Source organism: Lithobates pipiens, unplaced genomic scaffold (assembly GCF_037356315.1).
Source record: "Lithobates pipiens isolate NorthernLeopardFrog02 unplaced genomic scaffold, aLitPip1_a1.2 Scaffold_8, whole genome shotgun sequence".
In the NCBI taxonomy this organism is placed as follows: Eukaryota; Metazoa; Chordata; class Amphibia; order Anura; family Ranidae; genus Lithobates; species Lithobates pipiens.
Window position 1 is genome coordinate 104,943 of NW_027507903.1, and position 15,806 is coordinate 120,748.

At 46.0% G+C, this 15,806-nt stretch overlaps 2 long non-coding RNA genes across 2 annotated transcripts; one reads left to right on the forward strand and one right to left on the reverse strand.

Moving 5' to 3' along the window:
- Positions 1–4,825: 4,825 nt before the first annotated feature.
- Positions 4,826–6,146, reverse strand: LOC143964502 (uncharacterized). The gene is made up of 3 exons (XR_013271152.1): positions 6,011–6,146; positions 5,495–5,673; positions 4,826–5,392 (listed from the first exon to the last, which is right to left on the reverse strand). It is a non-coding gene; the product is annotated as an uncharacterized LOC143964502 (long non-coding RNA).
- A 1,374-nt stretch (positions 6,147–7,520) lies between these two features.
- Positions 7,521–8,579, forward strand: LOC143960594 (uncharacterized). Its single transcript, XR_013270351.1, has 3 exons — positions 7,521–7,649; positions 7,992–8,170; positions 8,273–8,579. It is a non-coding gene; the product is annotated as an uncharacterized LOC143960594 (long non-coding RNA).
- The last annotated feature ends 7,227 nt before the right edge of the window (positions 8,580–15,806 follow it).

The window sequence follows — 15,806 nt, forward strand, 5'->3', positions numbered from 1 at the left end:
GTATTCTTCTACATATTTTTGGTAAAAAAAAAATCGCAATAAGCGATTATTGATTGGTTTGCGCAAAAGTTATAGTGTTTACAAAATAGGGGATAGTTTTATGGCATTTTTATTAATAATTTTTTTTTACTAGTGTAGCGGGGTCTCTTTAAGGACTATAAAACTACTGTTCCCAGAACCCCGCTGGTTCCCAGGATGTTTTGAGTTATGTCTCAAAGACTCATGGGGGAGGATATATAAGGAGGGGGAGAGGCCTAGTTCTTCCTTTTTGGACACCCCCCTCTCTTCAAGCAAGAGGAGATCTGTGCTGAACTGCTGAGGCACAAGGCCTGAAGCCTGGGCCTTGTGCTCTTTTCCAAAGAGCTCTCTGCCAGCCTAGTTGCACCTGAGAGACATTTTCTCATTCCTTGCTGCAGTACACCAGAAGGATTGAAGACTCGGAGGTCGGTGGATTCCTGTTCCTAGACGAAAAGGCAGAGAAACCGGACTTGGACTTGTCCGGGTGGTGAGAGCTGTTTAAAGACAGATGCTTTATCTTTATTATTCGTATGGATTACAAAGTTGTTCTTCAAGTGCACCACCGAAAGATTGCTAGCGAATAATGTTTTACTGGACTTCCATCTAGATCAGTCAGGCCTGACTGCATAGGTAGACAGTGCTGGGTGTTTACCCATGTGGGGAAGTAGCTGAAAAAGGGCAGCGCTAGAGTTGCATAGCAATACTTTATTATGCTGATTACTCTGTTTATCTTTATTACTGGTTACTGCAGGGACCTGATTATGTGTTGCAATCCAAATGTTTGATTCATGTTATTCCTTTTATAAAAACAATAAGTAAAGTCAGTTATATACTTTCAAAGATTGTCTATGAGCTTGAGTTACCCACGCACGCACACACACATATTTAGAGTATAAGCGATTTAATGTGTATTGCTAGATACTAACTGTGCCAAAGTGGGTAGTGCAGATTGCCGGGGGGTTGGCGGAGCTGTGCTCAGGACCCAAACCAAACTTGCGGCCCTCTTAAGTGAGGGTATCGCTATACGTGGGGGCTCGTAAATCCGGGATTTCTGAGACAGCGGTGAACACGCCAGAGGTACCGGCATGGACCCACAGGGAGTCAGAGCGTGGTGTGAAGCGGCTAAGGCCGACCCAAGTCAGTCAGTGGTCATTAGCCTCCCAGGGGAGAAATGGTCGACTGAGACCATAGAGGAGTTAATGAAGTCAGTGTCCCCAGACCATGAACCATGGGTAATGGAGATAAAATCAGACCCAGACATCTCATATCAGTACGCGCTAGTGGAATACTGGGATGGGATGCCGGAGGCTTGCAAGCGCAACCGTGTACGGACACAAGACAACAGATCCTTTAGGTTGGCGCACGCAATAAAGGAGGAGCCATCGCCAACGGGATCACCGCAGGCTGCGGCCCGTACCTCACCCGAGAGTCTCAGATCAGCACCGGCCACCCTTAGCGCAGAACTGTGTGCTGTCCTGGGGGAGATTGTGGCCCAGTGCAAGAAGGATCCCACAGATTACCCGATGTCGGGGTACAGAAAACTCCGGATGTTTTCATGGAGGAAACCTGTACCTTCGGAAGAAGAGGGATTTGAAGATTGGTTAGATAGCGCAACTCAGGCACTAGAGGAATGGGAAGTTCCAGAGCGCAGAAAGAAGCAGAGGATTGTGGAAAGTCTAAAGGGGCCTGCTCTAGAGGCCGTACGCAACCTGAAGATGAGCAGGACAGACTGTAATGCGCAGGAGTACCTAGATGTACTACAGACTGTGTTTGGTGGGACAGAGAAAATCTCTGAGCTTGCTTATCAGTTAGAGCATTGCTACCAGAAGAAAGGTGAAAAACTATCAGACTACATGGGACGTTTAGATAAAATCCTGCATAGGATGATCCTAAAGAAGGGGATCAGCCCAGGAAAAGTAGATGAGGCCCGTGCTCAACAGGTACTGAGGGGAGCTCAACCCATGGATCCTATTGCATGGACACTGCGTGCCCGACTGGATGGGAAGAATCTGGAGTACACTGACCTCATTCGAATGATCAGAGAGGAAGAGGCCCTACTGGAAGAGAAAAGGGAAGAACATCTCACCGAGCCTGTCAAACAACCGGTAGCAATAGTTACACCGGCCATGACTCCCGCTAGAGATAAGGAGGTGGACACTTTGAAGTTACAGATGTCCCAGGTGATGGAGATGTTGACTGCTATGATGGCAAAAGGTCAAGGGGGAGCCGAGAAACCAAGTCCTAGGAGGGAGTTGTTTCCAGATACACCAACACCAAGCCCCACTCGAGACCGAGGAGAGATGCTATGCTACAACTGCGGGGGCAGTGGCCACTTCGCCAGTAGATGTTCCAGTCCCAAGAAGAAGAAGATAGATAACCGCCAGCCGGCGGGAAACTTCAGAGGGCCCCGGTGAGGGAGTCAACCGGGTGCCCATGCCTTTCAGTGAACTCCAAACTGAATAGAAGGAAGAGGAAGAGAGAAAACCAGACCCCTCAGAAGGAATGTCTACAAATAAGAAACGATAACATCCCTCAGCGGGTTTGTACTCCCATTACTGTGGGGAGGGTCAATGCATACCAGACTCGAAAGAGAATAAAGTCTAAAACCAACTGGATGAAGACGGGTCCCCAGAAGAGGGTGGCCTCAACCCGGCCCTACCCAGAAGAATTGGTCGGCCCATCCCCCACTGTCTCCATCCAGGTGGAAGGAGTCTACACGAAGGCCCTCCTGGACACTGGAGCTCAAGTGACTTTGTTGTACAGAGACTTCTATGATAGGCACTTGAGCCATTTGCCTATACAGAAGATAGAAGAGCTGGAGATATGGGGCCTGGGAGCTCAGAGTTTCCCCTACGATGGTTACCTGCCCATAAAGCTGACCTTCGATCCATCTGTGGCGGGAAAACAGAGGTGTTTGACACCCTGGCAGTTGTGTGTCCTAGACCGCCCGGGGCCAGCAAGATGTCCCTCATCATAGGGACCAATACGGATCTGGTGCGAAGACTTCTGACCCCTCTAGTGGAGACGAGAAACCATCAAGATCCCAATATCCATCCCATGCTGAAGACAGCCTACCAACGGTTGGTCCTAGAGCAGAAGACCCCAGGAGAGGGGATAGGGAAGGTGTGGAGACTTGGGAGAGAGGGATTGGTGCTGCAGCCCGGAGGGGTAGCCTGCCTCAGGGCCACGGTGAAGCTTACCTGGGAGCAGCCTGGCCCCTTTGTCATGCTGGAATCCGATCCAAGGGAGGACCACTCAGGCCTGGAAGTGATACCGGAAGTGATTTCAATCAAGGCCCTGAAGAAAGCTCGAGGAAGAGTCCCAGTGAGTGTGAGAAACCCTACGGAGAGACCCATAGAGATCCCTGCCAGGATGCTGTTGGGGCAGGTGAGTCCTGCGGCCCCAGTCAGCTGGTCAGAAGTAAAAGGAACGGGTGAAGGAGGAGATGTTTGGGAGAAACTTTCCATGGAGAACCCGGACCTACCTGGAGCCTGGAAGGAGAGAGCCAAGGCCCAGCTGACTAGATGGGAGAGGATTTTCTCAAAGGATGAGTTTGATGTGGGATGTGCCAGGAGTGCCACCCACCGAATCCGCCTCCAAGAAGACAAACCCTTCAGGGAAAGGGTTAGGCGGGTCCCTCTAGCTGATCTGGAGGATCTGAGGGAGCAGCTTGCGGAGTTGAAGAAGACTGGTGTGATTCGGGAGTCTAGAAGTCCCTACGCCTCCCCCATAGTGGTGGTCAGGAAAAAGAATGGGTCGTTGAGGCTTTGTATTGACTACAGGACTCTCAACAGGAGGACCATCCCTGACCAGTATACTACACCGAGAATAGAGGATGCCCTACAGAGTTTGGCTGGTGCCAAGTGGTTCAGTGTAATGGACCTCAAGAGTGGATACTACCAAATCCCCATGCACCAGGAAGACCGAGAGAAGACAGCCTTCATAACCCCAGTGGGATTCTTCGAATTCAACAGAATGCCTCAGGGCCTGTCTGGAGCCCCTGCTACCTTTCAACGCCTCATGGAGAAGACCGTTGGAGACATGAATCTCATAGAAGTCCTTGTGTACTTGGACGATGTCATTGTCTTCGGGAAAACTTTGGAAGAACATGAGGCCAGGTTGGAGAAGGTGTTGAGAAGACTCAGCGAAGAGGGACTCAAGCTTTCTCCCGAGAAGTGCCGGTTTTACCAATCCTCTGTGAACTATCTGGGACACATAGTGTCTGAAAAGGGAGTGGCTACAGACCCTGAGAAGTTGGAGGCAGTTACCTCTTGGCCAAGACCGACAACAGTCACAGAGCTCAGATCTTTCTTGGGGTTCTGCTCCTATTATAGAAGATTTGTGGATGGGTTTGCCCGGATTGCCAAGCCACTAAACGAATTGCTCAAGACTGAAGGAGAAGAGGATGGCTTGGGACCTAAGAGGGCCGGCGAGTCGGTTCAAGATCAGTGGAACCCAAGGTGTGAAGAGGCTTTCCGAACCTTGAAGAGGAGCCTTACCACGGCCCCAGTCCTGGCCTATGCCGACACCACCAGACCATATGAGCTACATGTCGATGCCAGTCATGAGGGCCTAGGCGGAGTGCTCTATCAAGAGTATGAAGGGCAGCTGCGACCAGTTATATATGCAAAAAAGGAGGGGAATTTTGGGACTTTAAATGAAGCACAAGTATGTGCCTCCATCCCGGTAATCGGTACGTAATAGAGGGAGTTTGGGACTTTAAAATGAAGCACTAGGATAATGGAGGTAGGTTTTAACCACATTGAAAAAAATATATATAATTTTTTATTGATTGTTCAGTAACAGATCATAAAAAATAATAAAGATCAAATTCATAAAGTATATAGGCGTAAGTACAGTAGAAGCATGATATATAGTATTCACATATAGCAGCACATAGTAGTAATAAATAAAATAATTGGGTAATATGGCATGGTAGTGCCTATGACAGCAAAACCGACATCAGCAAGTACATCCACATAATACATATGCATCCACTAGATGTAAAACAAAAATAAATTTAGTATATAGTTAAAAAAGTAAATTCATAACGTATATAGGCGTAAGTACAGTAGAAGCATGATATATAGTATTCACATATAGCAGCACATAGTAGTAATAAATAAAATAATTGGGTAATATGGCATGGTAGTGCCTATGACAGCAAAACCGACATCAGCAAGTACATCCACATAATAGATATGCATCCACTAGATGTAAAACAAAAATAAATTTAGTATATAGTTAAAAAAGTAAATTCATAATAAAATAAATATAGTTCCATATAAAGTATAACTGGGACATCATTTCAAAAGCTCGACGCGTTTCGTGGGTGTCTCCCCACTCATCAGGAGCTGATGCGACCAAAAAATTCCTATGGAATAGAATAAAGAATAATATAATATACTAACCATATAAATAAAAATAAATTAATGGGGATTTAATGCGTGTAAATGGTTAGCCAGGGCAGACTCACCAATCCGGATGGAAAGTGCAGTGTGCGGCAGTGGGCGTAGGGTGGGCCATGGGCAAGATCCCTCCCCGGGAACTGAGGCGGCATAGACATGGATGCGATATCAGGCGAAACCAAAAAGATACAGCAGTGTTGAAGAGTATCAGATATGGAATGTGTGGCAATTGTTGAAAACAACATATCTAAAAACAAAATGTTAATAGTATGTATGATTAATGAAAATAATGTGATGCAAAAGTAATTGAAAATTGATAGTGACCCTCAAAGAGTACAGAGAGAGTGCTGGCCATAAGCCAAGTATATACTATGTAGTAAGTATATGCAGATGAATGTAAACAGTGAATGGTGTACAGAAATTAAAGAAATGTAATAGTGTAAAAGAAAGTGTGAGTGTGCAATTTAACAAAAAGTGAAGAAAATTGATGAAGGGTGTACATAGACCATGATAGACAAGGAGAGTGACAGAATTACCAGTCAGCAAGAAAAGGTGTGAGTAGTAGGAGAAAAAAGATTTTTCACCTAAAAATCGCTCCTAAAACACCAGCAGACAAGATATTAGGATGAGAGATCCGTCCAGCCGGCGTCCTGCCAATAAGGTCTGCAGACACCGGTCAGGGCGGCTCTGAAAATAAAGGCCCCTTTAACTATCCACAGCTGATACTGATTGCACAACCAGCATGGAGAAAAAAAAAAAAAGTATAAGGTAAATTTTAATGATAGTAATGGTAATATTTATAAAAGCTAGTATAGTGGCTTAAGACAAAAGATAGTAACCATGAGCATAGGCAGGGTCAAGTACAATCAGAACAGAGATGAAATGTGAGTAGAAGGAGAAAAAAGATTTTTCACCTAAACATCGCTCCTAAAAACAACACCAGCAGACAAGACGGCCAGTGTGTGCAGACTCCATGCAGAGACCAGCTGCACACACAGCCATCTCCGAGCGGGGTTTAAATATGCTGCCAACGCCACGTGCGTGAAACATAGGGGGAGGAGCCACACCTAACCTGGATTAAAAAAAAAAAAAAACAGCGACAGGCGCACCAGATCCCCCCCAATAGAGACACGGAGACGGAAATCACTAAAACGTCGGCGTGATGACGTCAAAGGTGATGTCACATGCACGACGTAGGACGCGTGGCACCGATGCGCAAAGTAGAGTCCACCCGAACCTCCCAATCAGATGTGAAGGGGGAGGAGGAACCGCCCCACACATAACAATAACCGCAATCGGCCAACGAGTGTGCACTGGACCCCATTAATTAGATATCCAGGTGGGACGTTTATACGGTGTCGGTAATGCTGTCAATGTACAACATAAACATGAATAGAATAAAAAAAAATTAATGGGGTCCAGTGCACACTCGCTGGCCGATTGCGGTTATTGTTATGTGTGGGGCGGTTGGGTATTTGGGTGTTGCTGGGGTCTTTTCTTTCCTTGCGGGAACTGTGATGCGCCAGTTGGTCCTCCCCTCCTCCCCCTTCACATCTGATTGGGAGGTTCGGGTGGACTCTACTTTGCGCATCGGTGCCACGCGTCCTACTTCGTGCATGTGACGTCACCTTTGACGTCATCACGCCGCCGTTTTAGTGATTTCCGTCTCCGTGTCTCTATTGGGGGGGATCTGGTGCGCCTGTCGCTGTTTTTTTTTTTTTTTTTTTATCCAGGTTAGGTGTGGCTCCTCCCCCTATGTTTCACGCACGTGGCGTTGGCGGCATATTTAAACCCCACTCGGAGATGGCTGTGTGTGCAGCTGGTCTCTGCATGGAGTCTGCACACACTGGCCGTCTTGTCTGCTGGTGTTGTTTTTAGGAGCGATGTTTAGGTGAAAAATCTTTTTTCTCCTTCTACTCACACTTCATCTCTGTTCTGATTGTACTTGACCCTGCCTATGCTCATGGTTACTATCTTTTGTCTTAAGCCACTATACTAGCTTTTATAAATATTACCATTACTATCATTAAAATTTACCTTATACTTTTTTTTTTTTTTTCTCCATGCTGGTTGTGCAATCAGTATCAGCTGTGGATAGTTAAAGGGGCCTTTATTTTCAGAGCCGCCCTGACCGGTGTCTGCAGACCTTATTGGCAGGACGCCGGCTGGACGGATCTCTCATCCTAATATCTTGTCTGCTGGTGTTTTAGGAGCGATTTTTAGGTGAAAAATCTTTTTTCTCCTACTACTCACACCTTTTCTTTTCTTGCTGACTGGTAATTCTGTCACTCTCCTTGTCTATCATGGTCTATGTACACCCTTCATCAATTTTCTTCACTTTTTGTTAAACTGCACACTCACACTTTCTTTTACACTATTACATTTCTTTAATTTCTGTACACCATTCACTGTTTACATTCATCTGCATATACTTACTACATAGTATATACTTGGCTTATGGCCAGCACTCTCTCTGTACTCTTTGAGGGTCACTATCAATTTTCAATTACTTTTGCATCACATTATTTTCATTAATCATACATACTATTAACATTTTGTTTTTAGATATGTTGTTTTCAACAATTGCCACACATTCCATATCTGATACTCTTCAACACTGCTGTATCTTTTTGGTTTCGCCTGATATCGCATCCATGTCTATGCCGCCTCAGTTCCCGGGGAGGGATCTTGCCCATGGCCCACCCTACGCCCACTGCCGCACACTGCACTTTCCATCCGGATTGGTGAGTCTGCCCTGGCTAACCATTTACACGCATTAAATCCCCATTAATTTATTTTTATTTATATGGTTAGTATATTATATTATTCTTTATTCTATTCCATAGGAATTTTTTGGTCGCATCAGCTCCTGATGAGTGGGGAGACACCCACGAAACGCGTCGAGCTTTTGAAATGATGTCCCAGTTATACTTTATATGGAACTATATTTATTTTATTATGAATTTACTTTTTTAACTATATACTAAATTTATTTTTGTTTTACATCTAGTGGATGCATATGTATTATGTGGATGTACTTGCTGATGTCGGTTTTACTGTCATAGGCACTACCATGCCATATTACCCAATTATTTTATTTATTACTACTATGTGCTGCTATATGTGAATACTATATATCATGCTTCTACTGTACTTATGCCTATATACTTTATGAATTTGATCTTTATTATTTTTTATGATCTGTTACTGAACAATCAATAAAAAATTATATATATTTTTTTCAATGTGGTTAAAACCTACCTCCATTATCCTAGTGCTTCATTTTAAAGTCCCAAACTCCCTCTATTACGTAAGCTGCGACCAGTGGCCTATGTGAGCCGGAGCCTGACTCCCTCGGAGAAGAACTACCCCACTCATAAATTGGAGTTCTTGGCCCTCAAATGGGCAGTAGTAGACAAACTGAAGGACTATCTCTATGGGGCAGAGTTTACCGTAAAGACAGATAACAATCCTCTGACCTACCTCTTCACTACTGCAAAGTTAGATGCAACCGGACACAGATGGTTGGCTGCATTATCCGGATTCAACTTCAGTCTAAAGTACAGACCAGGGGCTGGAAATAGGGATGCAAATGCCCTGTCCCGAAGATCTCATGTCATGGTCAATGACTGGGAAGACTGGACCCAGGTAGCACCGGAAGGAGTGCGAGCACTCTGTCAGGGTGCTGAGTTTCAAGCAAGAGGGGGCCCCAGAGCAGAGGAGATAGGAGTCACCGCAGTGGGAGTCCCTCAACCCTACTGTGGGGTAACTCAACTAGCAGAGGAACTCCTGCCAAAGCTGTCCAGAAAGGAGCTGAGCTATGACCAATTGGAAGACCCCATGGGGAGATTGGTCCTTGAAGCTTTGGAGAACGAGAATCCAGAGGGACTTCGACATCACCCTTCCAAGGAGGCTCGCCTGCTGAGGAAAGAGTTGGATAAGCTACAAGTACATCAGGGAGTGGTCTACCGAAGGGGCCCCTTTGATAACTCAGAAGATAAGTGGCAGTTGTTTCTCCCAGAGAAGCACCGAGAGACGGTACTAATTGCCTTACATGACCAGCATGGCCATCTAAGGGAGAACTTTCCAGCTTGTCAGAAGCCGGTTCTATTGGCCCTGTATGAGGGCAGAAGTGGAGGAATATTGCAGTTCTTATGCACGATGCATCCAGAGGAAGACTCTACCCCATCAAGCTGCCCCAATGGGCCACCTACAGAGTCAGGGTCCAATGGATCTGGTGTGCATTGACTTTCTCTGCCTCGAACCCGATTTGAGTGGATTGGGAAATGTTCTGGTGGTAACCGATCATTTCACCCGTTATGCCCAGGCTTTCCCCACCAAAGACCAAAAGGCCTCCACTGTGGCCAAGGTACTCATGGAAAAATACTTTGTCCACTATGGATTACCACAGAGAATCCACTCAGACCAAGGAAGGGACTTTGAGAGTCATCTGATCCGGAACCTACTGGACTCATTGGGAGTAGAGAAGACCAGGACTACACCTTATCATCCACAAGGAGATACCCAACCTGAGAGGTTTAATCGGACCTTACTAAACATGCTTGGAACTCTAGAGACAGAGAAGAAGCAACACTGGAGCCAACACATATCAGCTTTGGTGCACGCTTACAACTGCACCACAAGTGATGTGACGGGTTACTCCCCCTACCGGCTCATGTTTGGGAGAGAAGCAAGATTTCCGGTGGATCTGGCCTTTGGCATTTCCCTAGACCATGCCTCTGCTACCTCCCACAAGGGATATGTGGACCGACTTAGACACAATTTATAAGTGGCCCATGAACGAGCTCAGGCGGCCTCGGACCAAAGGGGAGCCCGCAACAAGAGGAACTTCGATCTGAAGGTTCGAGTGCAAGACCTTCAGCCTGGGGACCGTGTACTGCTACGCAATCTGGGAATCCCTGGGAAGCACAAGCTTGCTGATAGATGGAGATCGGAGCCCTATGTCATTTGCAGAAAGCTACCTGGATTGCCTGTGTATAAGCTAAAACCAGAGGGGAAAGTGGGGCCCTTGAAGACTTGGCACAGGAATCATTTGCTCCCGTTACTGAAGCAGTCAGAATACCTCCAGTGAGAAATCCACCTGAATCTGTTTCCATTCTGGATACCCCGGGACCCAGCACTCGGTCTCAGACCTCCCGGGTTAGAGATGGACAAGATCCCCAACGAGGTGAAGGTGGAAGAGGAGAGCTTGAGTGGCTGTGGCCTTCATCAACTCCAGGAAATTCTGCCATAGATCTCCCACCTACTGAGGATACAAAGGATGGGACACTGAACCCAGAAGCTACAGAGTTCATTCCATCTAGTGGTGTGCCTGAAGGCTGGGAAGATATCCCTAGCATATACTCAGAAGAGGAAGGAACCGATGTTCCAGAACCAGTGATGCTGTCAGAATGTGTTCCTGAAGTAGAGCCTGTGGCACCAGAGCCTGAAGTCCCAAGAGAACAGAGAGCTCGCCGAGTTGTGAGACCCCCCAAGAAGCTAACCTACTCTCAAATGGGGGAGAGCTCTGAGGACTCTGTTGTGACTGCTAGAAGAAGTGCTGAACGCTCTAATCCTTCCACTGACCATTTGGTGGAGGGCAACCCCAGCTCACTCTCTGGCACAGTTAGGCAGGCCACTCATGTCAGTGTGACCTGTGGGACAGGGAATCCCACCTCTGAGTTCTGGTGGAAATTCCCTGTACCAACATCATACCCAGCACTTTCAAAATTGGTACAGGATATGTGTTAAAAGTTTATCTTTGGGGACCAAAGAGTTTAAGTGGGGGGAGTGTGTAGCGGGGTCTCTTTAAGGACTATAAAACTACTGTTCCCAGAACCCCGCTGGTTCCCAGGATGTTTTGAGTTATGTCTCAAAGACTCATGAGGGAGGATATATAAGGAGGGGAGAGGCCTAGTTCTTCCTTTTTGGACACCCCCCTCTCTTCAAGCAAGAGGAGATCTGTGCTGAACTGCTGAGGCACAAGGCCTGAAGCCTGGGCCTTGTGCTCTTTTCCAAAGAGCTCTCTGCCAGCCTAGCTGCACCTGAGAGACATCTTCTCATCCTTGCTGCAGTACACCAGAAGGATTGAAGACTCGGAGGTCGGTGGATTCCTGTTCCTAGACGAATTGGCGGAGGAAAACGGACTTGGACTTGTCCGGGTGGTGAGAGCTGTTTAAAGACAGATGCTTTATCTTTATTATTCGTTTGGATTACAAAGTTCAAGTGCACCACCGAAAGATTGCTAGCGAATATTGTTTTACTGGACTTCCATCTAGATCAGTCAGGCCTGACTGCATAGGTAGATAGTGCTGGGTGTTAGTTTACCCATGCGGGGAAGTAGCTGAAAAAGGGCAGCGTTAGAGTTGCATAGCAATACTTGTAATATTGTGCTGATTACTCTGTTTATATTTATTACTGGTTACTGCAGGGACCTGCTTATGTGTTGCAAACCAAATGTTCAATTCATGTTATTCCTTTTATAAAACAACAAGTAAAGTCAGTTATATACTTTCAAAGATTGTCTATGAGCTTGAGTTACCCACGCACGCACACACACATATTTAGAGTATAAGTGATTTAATGTGTATTGCTAGATACTAACTGTGCCAGAGTGGGTAGTGCAGATTGCCGGGGGGTTGGCGGAGCTGTGCTCAGGACCCAAACCAAACTTGCGGCCCTCTTAAGTGAGGGTATTGCTATACTAGTAATGGCGGCGATCAGCGATTTTTATTGTGACTGCGACATTACGGCGAACACACATTTTTGACACATTTTTGGGACCACTGTCATTTATACAGCAATCACTGCTATACAAATGCAGTGATTCCTGTGTAAATGACACTGGCAGTGAAGGGGTTAACCAGTGGGTGGCAGTGTCGGTGTTAAGTGTGTCCTAGGGGCGTGTTACTAACTGTTGGGGGGGTTGGGCTTTCATTTAGTGAACACTGATCTCTGCTTCAATCACATGGAGCAGAGATCAGCATCACTAGTTGCTAGGCAGAACGGGGAGATGCTGTTTACAACGGCATCTCTCCGTTCAGCTGCCCCGTGAGACGATCGTGGGTATGCCTGCGGGACCCGCGACCGGACTCACGGGGGTCCCGACCAGCACGTGAGCGCGCCGCCGGCCAATATGCCTGCCCGTGCCATTCTGCTGATGTACATCGGCGTGCGCCGGTCGGGAAGTGGTTAAACTCTCCAATATCTTCCCGACTATAGAAGTTACACTAACAGGTCTATAGTTACTTGGTAAAGACTTTGATCCCTTTTTAAATATGGGCACCACATTGGCCCTGCGCCAAGACAGTTTTTCATTTACGATATACAGTGCCTTGCGAAAGTATTCGGCCCCTTTGAACTTTTCAACCTTTTGCCACATTTCAGGCTTCAAACATAAAGATATTAAATTTTAATTTTTTGTGAAGAATCACCAACAAGTGGGACACAATTGTGAAGTGGAACGAAATCTATTGGATTTTTTAAACTTTTTTAACTAATAAAAAAATGAAAAGTGGGGCGTGCAAAATGATTGGGCCCCCTTTGCGTTAATACTTTGTAGAGCCACCTTTTGCTGCGATTACAGCTGCAAGTCGCTTGGGGTGTCTCTATCAGTTTTGCACATCGAGAGACTGAAATTCTTGCCCATTCTTCCTTGCAAAACAGCTGGAGCTCAGTGAGGTTGGATGGAGAGCGTTTGTGAACAGCAGTTTTCAGCTCTTTCCACAGATTCTCGATTGGATTCAGGTCTGGACTTTGACTTGGCCATTCTAACACCTGGATACGTTTATTTGTGAACCATTCCTTTGTAGATTTTGCTGTATGTTTGGGATCATTGTCTTGTTGGAAGATAAATCTCCGTCCCAGTTTCAGGTCTTTTGCAGACTCCAACAGGTTTTCATTCAGAATGGTCCTGTATTTGGCTGCATCCATCTTCCCCTCAATTTTAACTATCTTCCCCGTCCCTGCTGAAGAAAAGCAGGCCCAAACCATGATGCTGCCACCACCATGTGTGACAGTGGGGATGGTGTGTTGAGGGTGATGAGCTGTGTTTGCATTGTGGGCAAAAAGTTGGATTTTGGTTTCATGTGACCAGAGCACCTTCTTCCACATGTTTGGTGTGTCTCCCAGGTGGCTTGTGGCAAACTTTAGACGAGACTTTTTATGGATATCTTTGAGAAATGGCTTTCTTCTTGCCACTCTTCCATAAAGGGCAGATTTGTGCAGTGTACGACTGATTGTTGTCCTATGGACAGACTCTCTCACCTCAGCTGTAGTTCTCTGCAGTTCATCCAGAGTGATCATGGGCCTCTTGGCTGCATCTCTGATCAGTCTTCTCCTTGTCTGAGCTGAAAGTTTAGAGGGACGGCCAGGTCTTGGTAGATTTGCAGTGGTCTGACACTCCTTCCATTTCAAAATGATCGCTTGCACAGTGCTCCTTGGGATTTTTAAAGCTTGGGAAATCCCAATCCCAATTTGTATTCAAATCTGGCTTTAAACTTCTCCACAACAGTATTACGGACCTGCCTGGTGTGTTCCTTGGTCTTCATGATGCTCTCTGCGCTTTCAACAGAACCCTGAGACTATCACAGAGCAGGTGCATTTATACAGAGACTTGATTACACACAGGTGGATTCTATTTATCACCATCAGTCATTTAGGACAACATTGGATCATTCAGAGATCCTCGCTGAACTTCTGGAGTGAGTTTGCTGCACTGAAAGTAAAGGGGCCGAATCATTTTGCACGCCTCACTTTTCAGTTTTTTATTTGCTAAAAAAGTTTAAATTATCCAATAGATTTCGTTCCACTTCACAATTGTGTCCCACTTGTTGGTGATTCTTCACAAAAAATACAAATGTTATATCTTTATGTTTGAAGCCTGAAATGTGGCAAAAGGTTGAAAAGTTCAAGGGGGCCGAATACTTTCGCAAGGCACTGTAAAGCTTTTGCATCACATGGCAACTGGATTTGGCTCCTGTTTAGCACGTCGTACAGGAACATTGAGTTGTACTTTGACACAATTGTATTTTAATTTTCTTTTTGATGGCAATGCTGCCCCCGGGCACTGGGAGAGAAAGTGAAAAGACAAGGGAGAAATGACAGCGGTGAACTGGAATTGTAGCTTGTTGCTCCTGGATAACTGACAGCCAACCGTACCACGGGTCCCAGCCGTAATTCCTTTTTAATGGACCCATACAGAGGGGAGAACAAGTATTGGACACACAGCCGATTTTGCGGGTTTTCCTACTCACAAAGCATGTAGAGGTCTGTCATTTTTATCATAGGTATTCTTCAACCGCGAGAGATGGAATCTAAAACAAAAATCCAGAAAATCACATTGTATGATTTTTAAATAATTAATTGGCATTTTATTACATGTGACATAAGTATTTGATACATCAGAAAAGCAGAACTTAATATTTGGTACAGAAACCTTTGTTTGCAATTACAGAAATGATACGTTTCCTGTAGTTCTTGTCCAGGTTTGCACGCCCGTGGCCCACTCCTCCATAAAAACCTTCTACAGATCCTTTAGGTTTTCGGGGCTGTTGCTGGGCAATACGCACTTTCAGCCACCTACAAAGATTTTCTATTGGGTCCAGGTCTAGAGACTGGCTAGGCCACTCCAGGACCTTTAACCACTTCAATACCGGGGGGGGCACTTAAACACCTTCCTGCCCAGACCAATTTTGAGCTTTCAGCGCTGTCGCACTTTGAATGACAATTGCGCGGTCATGCTACACTGTACCCAAATGAAATTTGTATCATTTTTTTCCCACAAATAGAGCTTTCTTTTGGTGGTATTTGATCACCTCTACGGTTTTTATTTTTTGCTAAACAAATAAAAAAATACCAAAAATTTTGAAAAAAAAAAATTTTTTTTTTTGTTTCAGTTTCAAAACTTTGCAAATAAGTAAGTTTTCTCCTTCACTGATGGGCACTGATGGGGTTACACTGATGGGCAATGATAAGGCGGCACTGATGGGCACCGATGAGGTGGCACCAATGAAGTGGCACTGATGAGGTGGCATTGATGGACACCGATATGTGGCACTGATAGGCGGCACTGATGGGTGGCACTGATGGGCGACACGGATGGGCACTGATAGGTGGCACAAATTGGCACGGATTGGCATGGATGGGCATGGATAAGTGGCACAGGTGGGCATGGGTTAGGCGGCACAGGTGGGCATGGGTAGGCGGCACAGGTGGGCATGGGTAGGCACTGATAGGCGGCACAGATGGGAACTGATAGGCGGCATTGTATTATAATATATTGCACTAATGGATGCCAATCGGTGCCAATCAATAATGCATGCCAATCAGTGATGCCCATTGTGGGCACTGATTGGCATCCATTATGGGCACTGATTGGCA